Source organism: Amblyomma maculatum, chromosome 9 (genome assembly GCF_055883805.1).
Source record: "Amblyomma maculatum isolate TAMU_Amacu chromosome 9, ASM5588380v1, whole genome shotgun sequence".
NCBI lineage: Eukaryota > Metazoa > Arthropoda > Arachnida > Ixodida > Ixodidae > Amblyomma > Amblyomma maculatum.
The window spans coordinates 115054196-115060775 of record NC_139352.1 but is presented as its reverse complement, the minus strand read 5'-3'; the positions used below and the strand labels follow the sequence as shown (position 1 = coordinate 115060775).

General features: G+C 48.2%; 1 pseudogene; it reads right to left on the bottom strand.

Annotated features, from left to right (window-relative positions):
- Positions 1 to 1807: 1807 nt before the first annotated feature.
- LOC146180196 (uncharacterized) lies at positions 1808 to 6251 on the bottom strand (annotated as a pseudogene).
- Between the last annotated feature and the right edge of the window lie 329 nt (positions 6252 to 6580).

Below are 6580 nucleotides of genomic sequence, written 5' to 3'. Positions count from 1 at the left end.
CTGGCCAACATCATTTTCTATTTGGCAGGGACAGCTCGCACGTGGTTCCAAAATCCCGAACAAGAGCTTGTGACGTGGGAAATCTGTAAGCAAAAGCTTCAGGACTTGTTCGGGAAGCCCATGTGTCGGGCTCTCACAGCCAAAACAGAACTTTCTTCTCGCACCCAATCCCCCACGGAGTCCTACCTCGCCTACATTCAAGACGTGCTTGCGTTGTGTCGCAAGGTCAACAGCTCAATGACGGAAAATGACAAGGTAGGCCATATCCTCAAGGGTATCGCGGATGATGCGTTTAACATCATGGTCTGCACGGGTTGCCCCACCGTCGGTGCTTGAAGTCTGCCGAAGATTCGAGCAGGCTAAACAACAACGCCCCGTACATCGCTTTGAGCGCCTTTCAAACACGGCAGTCGCATCATCCTGCGATGATCTGACCCTTTTGCAACAGTCTTCTCATCCCACGAATATGATTCGGATCGTCTGGAGAGAACTCGAGGCCTTAGTTCTTACACCACTCATGTCTTAGCAGGGTAGATGTGTAGGCCAGTTGGTGAGACATAAGGAAAATAAAACCGCAGCAGACACAGGACGGAGGGTGGAGACAACACACCGCCCTGTGTGTGCCTGCCGACAAGTTACGTAATTGCAAGCATAGCTTCAGTTATCACCCATATATACAACCTCGCCCTAACCACAGGCCTATTTCCGAAGTTAATGCAACAGTCAAGTTATTGTTGTCTACAAAAAGGGAGGCAAAAATAATATTGTTACGCGCTTTGTACGCACGGGGGGTTTAGTTACAGGGATCGGTACAAAGAGGAATGCGGCGAAGCGTACAAACGTTCCTCTGCCCTCGCTCGTTCTTCTTCTTCACCGATCTACCCGACCGCTCTTCTTCTTCTTCCGTCGACGTTCTACGAAGGCGCGTGACATTTCCCTCCTCGCAGACGAAGCCCGTCGGGTGAGTTAGAGACCCTCTGGAATGAAATCGCTTGAGGCGGGCTACATGCACCACCTGCGACTGCCGTGACCGTCGACCATTCGCCGTTATGCGTGCTATGACGTAATTCAGGTCATTGATGCGTTCTAACACAACAAACGGTCCGGTGTAGTGTGACAGCAGTTTTTGACAAAGACCACGCTTACAGAGAGAGGTGTCCACAACCACACATAGTCACCAGGAGCATAGGAAACTTGTTGGTGTCGGGCGTCGTAGCGGTTCTTAGAACGTTTTTGTGAAGATAAAATTCGAACTCTGGCCAGCTGGCGGGCTTCTTCGGCTCTGCAGAGTGTGGTAGCAAGAGAAGGTTCGTCATGAATGAAAAATGGCAGTATGGTGTCGAGGGCACAGCGAGGCGTGCGAGCATAGAGAAGGTAGAAGGGACTGTAGCCTGTTGCGCTGTGTTATATGCATGCGTAATGAACGGTAGAACGCCATCCCAGTCCTTATGGTCTGCAGCGACGTACATAGCCAACATGGTGGTAAGCGTCCTATTAGTTCGTTCTACCACACCGTTCGTTTTTGGATTGTTATTCCGAGACGCCGAGAAGACAAGACTTTATTCGGACAGCAACACGAACATACAAGCAACAAGGATTCAGTGGCTTCGGTTTATAAAGGAAGCCTGGGTGCAACCGAGGCATGCTATTGGCTAGCGCTACGGTCGCACACGTGAACCATGACTGCGTACATCAGATAGCGGCACACAGTAACCAAGCGGCACACAGTAGCAAGACAGCAGCAAGCTTGATAAGCGTTGCGCCGATATAACAATTCCCCTCCAACAAAATCAGAATCTATCATACGTCAGACGATCCGGCTTCCGCTTGTCACGAGCGCTGCGCCTTGGTAGCACACGTAACCCAGCATCAGTTTGTTCCGACGTTGAGGCACTTTGGGCGTGACTTGCAAGTGGAACACAATCACTCTGATCCAACACTGGCTGGCTCGAGGCAGCTGTAGGAGACCGTTCACTTTCGAGCAAGTCACTTGCAAGGGGCAAATCTGTATCACTTTCGTTCACAACAGCTGGCTTCACAAAAGAACGTCGCAAGTGATCAGCATGCACAAATCGCGTCTGTCCGTCTACAACCACAAGGTATGTCATTGCCGATTTCACATCCACGACCCTGCCTGGACGCCACTTCACCTGTTCCCCACGCACTGAACGCACAAACACACTATCACCAACAACAAATGATCGAGGTGAACTCCTTCGCTTGTTTGCACTGCGAACATTCCTCTCAGATCTGGCATTTATTGCATCTTGCAGATTCGGTTTCAACAAAGATAACCTTGTGCGCAACTTCCTCCTCAAGAACAGTTCATCTGGCGATTGGCCGGTGAATGTGTGCGGCGTTGTTCTGTAAGCGAACAGAAAGTTATCTATCCTGTGCTGCAGTGATCCAGAACTTTTGTTCTTCTGGTCTTCCAGCAATTGCTTCAACAGCGACTGTTTTACTGTTTGGACAGCACGTTCTGCCGAGCCGTTCGACTGAGGATGATATGGCGGAGTAAGCGTGTGCTTGACCCCGTTTGTCAAAAGAAACTCCTCGAATTATTTTGCACGAAACTGCGGCCCGTTATCTGTGACTACCTCTATCGGCAGGCCATGACTTGCGAACAACGAGCGCACCGTTTCGATCGTGCTTTGCGCCGTCGTTGACGTCATGATTTTTTATTTCCAACCATTTGGAATAGGAATCTACAGCTAGAAGAAACATCTTTTTTTCCTTTTCAGCAAAGTCTAGATGTACCCTCTCCCAACTGCTTGTGCACCACTTCCAAGATGAAAGCGGCGCTAGTGGCCCCATGGATTTGGTGCTTTGACAAATTTCACACTGCTTCATTGCTCGTTCGAGGCAGTTGTCTATCTGTGGCCACCAAACCATTGACCTTGCAAGTGCTTTCATCTTTGTGACACCAATGTGTTGTTCATGTAACAAGCACATAACTTCACTTTGAAGCGACTGTGGTACGACGACTCTGTTGTTCCACACCAAACAGCCGCAATCGACTGAAAGCTCAAACCGAATAACGAAGAAAGGCTGATAAAGTGTGTCCACAGCACGCGGCCATCCGTGCCATACCATTTCACGAACAGTACTAAGAACTGGATCTTTCACAGTTTCCCGCTCGATATCTTTCGCAGTTAAGGGGAGTTTACTAACGGGCGAAAAATAAAATATTTCTTCTGCCTCGTCACCGGCTTCAGGCAGTGGAAGGCGTGATAAGCCATCTGCATTGGCTATCTTTGTTCCTGCTCTGTGCAAAATGCGAAAGTTGTAGTTTGCAAGGAAAATTCCCCAGCGATGCACGCGAGCTGCCGCGACTGCATTTGTGTGGTGCTTTGCCTCGAAAATAGCGGTGAGCGACTGGTGATCGGTGATCACGTTGAACTTACGCCCATACAGATATTTATGAAATTTCTTTACTGCAAAAACAACAGCAAGAGCTTCTTTTTCCACCTGCGCGTAATTACGCTCGGCAGAAGTCATTGATCGAGATGCGAACGCAATCGGTCGCTCTACGCCCTCAATCACGTGCGACAGCACCGCGCCTAAGCCGTAAGCAGAAGCGCCACATGTCAGCTGTATTTCTTTCTTTACATCATACAGTTCCAAAACCATGTCTTCACTGATCAAATTTTTACACCGTCTGAAACATGCGTCACACTGGCTCGACCACTTCCATGTGCTGCCTTTGCGCAACAGTTGATGAAGAGGTTCTAGCAAAATAACGGCTTTAGGGGCTAGTTGGTGCATCATCGTATTTTTTATCATCGTATGGATTTACAAGACAGTATAGATTTTGTGACTGTCATGTTTGGTTGCTGTTTTCGGGCTGAGAGGAAGAAAGTGTCAATATTCCCTTGGGAAAGAAGAGGAAGAATAGAAGAAGAGGAAGAAGAAATTGGTCACCGCCATGTTTGGACAAGGTTAAGGTCTGCGAGGAAGTGAGTGCCTTTTCCCCCTAGGCAAAGAGGAAAATGAGAAGAAGAGGAAGTTGAGACGTGCCTGAGTGTAGAAGAGGAAGTCTTTTTCGGTTCTTACAGTTGGTAGTGTGCGCGTGTGGTGTGTATCTTTTCCTGTGTTTGTGTTTGTTTGCGCCACATATCTGAATACGAAGGTTCTAGCAAGTTTGCTAGGTCAGGCAAAAATTTGGCGTAGTAGTTTACTAGACCCAAAAATGCCTTTAGTTGAGTCACGTTAGTTGGTTGAGGCGCTTCTCGAATCGCCTTTACTTTTTCTGGTGTTGGGTGTACGCCATGCTTGTCTAGCTCATGTCCCAAGTAACAAACATTTTCTTGGAAAAATTTGCATTTCCCTGGGTTTACCCGGATGCCGTGTTTACTGAGCGTTTGTAGCACTTGCTCGGAACGGTGATAGCACTCCGTCATGTCTTTACCTGCTATTAACACATCGTCCAGGTAACAGGCAGTTCCAGGTATGTTTCGTAACACCTGGTCCATCACGGCCTGAAACATTGCAGGGGCGCTTGCCACTCCGTATGGCAGTCGCCGGATCCTGAACAGTCCCATGTGCGTGTTCACCGTCAGCAATTCTTGTGCCTGCTCATCTAGCTCAAGCTGCAGGTAAGCCTTAGACAAATCCAGTAAAGTGAACACGGTCCCTCCAACCAATGACGCGAATATGTCCTCTGGCAGAGGCAGTTGATAGTGGTCGAGTTCAATACCCTGATTTACAGTCACTCTGTAATCCCCACATATCCTAATCTGCTTTTCTGCTTTCTTTGGGACGATCACTAGCGGTGTAGCCCACGCACTGTGCCTCACTCTGTACACCACACCAGCCTTCTCAAGTTCAAGCAATTCATTCTCCACCTGTTCGCGCAATGCATATGGTACTGGTCTCGCCTTACAAAAAACTGGCTGCGCATCGTTTTTCATTTTGATGCTACCAGTGAATCCCTGAATAGAACCATAACCTGGCTCAAACACATCACTGTACAGCCGTTTTAACTTGTTCTCGGCTTCCGCTGCTACCATCTTCCTGCCATCCTGCACGTTATCAACGTCACGTTGCAACTGCTGAACAGCATTGTGCAAGTCAACTTTTAGTGCCGTTATCCAATCGCGACCTAAAAGCGTCGGCATGCGAGCTCCATTTTCTTGCTTTGCTATTATCAGAGTCAGATCGTAGCTTCGGTTCTGATAAGACACCTTGACGTTTGCTACGCCTTTCACTTTGAGTGAAGTACCGTTATACACGCCTAGACGTATGTCGTCTTTCGAACATGGACAGTTTGGAAAATTTTCATCAAAGTCTCTTTCAGACATTATTGTCACAGCGGCTCCCGTGTCTAATTCCATCGGTATCTTCTTGCCATTTACTTTTACTTTAAGCACAATAGGCGGTGAGCCGTGAACTTCGTTCGTCGTACACACTGTAAGCAAGTCAGTTTCCGCCAAGGGCTCCTCAACTTTGTGCACCACCTTTGTTTTGCACATTTTTGCTACATGACCCGGCTTCGAGCATTTGAAACACATACTTTTGAGGAAAGGACAACTCACAGGCGTATGCAGTCCGCCGCATCTATGACAGACGCGAACAGTGCCTTTCCCACGTTGCTTCCTTGGGCCGTTTTGCGGGGCACGCTGCTCGTTGCTAGGGGCCTCCTCCTTTGTCGCGTGTCGCTGGCCTTGCGGGGTGGAATCCCGATGCCAGCAGATGTCCGCCGGACTGGTGGTTGACCCCTCAGGTAGCATTTCTCTGGTGTCTTTCTGAGCAGTCTCCAAGGCGGTAGCAATTTTGCAAACTCGCTCCCAGATGACTTCATCATCAGACAGGGCAAGAAGACGGCATCGGATAGAATCCGCTCGCATTCCAGAAATCAGTCGTTCCCGGAGCTCTTCTTCCAAAAAACTTCCAAACGAGCACGTGGCAGCCAGTCTCTTCAGCTCGACAATGAACTGTGCCAGGCTTTCGTGCGACTCTTGCTTTCGCTGGTAGAAGTGATACCGTTCGGTAACCACTGACCGCTTTGGTGCATAGTGCTGTCGGAGAACATCTGTAGCTTCTTCGTACTTGAAATCCGTGGGCTTCTTCGGCAGCAGAAGGCTACGCAGAGTCACATAAGCTTTTTCACCAAGGACAGTTTAGAAGACTTGCAGCTTCTTACTTGTGTCTATTCCGTTGGCTGTTGCGTACAGGTCAAACCTTTCCACGTAGATGTCGAAATTGCCAGAGTCCGGGCAAAACTCGCCCAACGATCCCAGAGTGGTGTTCATTGAAAATTGAAAATTGAATTGAAAAAAAAATTATTTCCAGTAACATACAGGAAATGGGCCTCGGGCGAAAAGCTACAGCGATAGCTTGAGAGATGCCCGAGGCCCAGTAATGGCAGAGCAACAGGACGTGTGACGTTAAGGCGAAGATATACATATATAACATGAAAATTTTGAAGCACAGAAAGAGCACATATATACAAATGAAACAGCAAGTTAAAAAACAGCACAGTAAATTAACGACCCTCAATAGTGTAACAGCATGCACGAAATATGGCAGAACGTAATGAAAATGAAGTGACTATTCTTGTAATAATGTTTAAGGCAAGGAA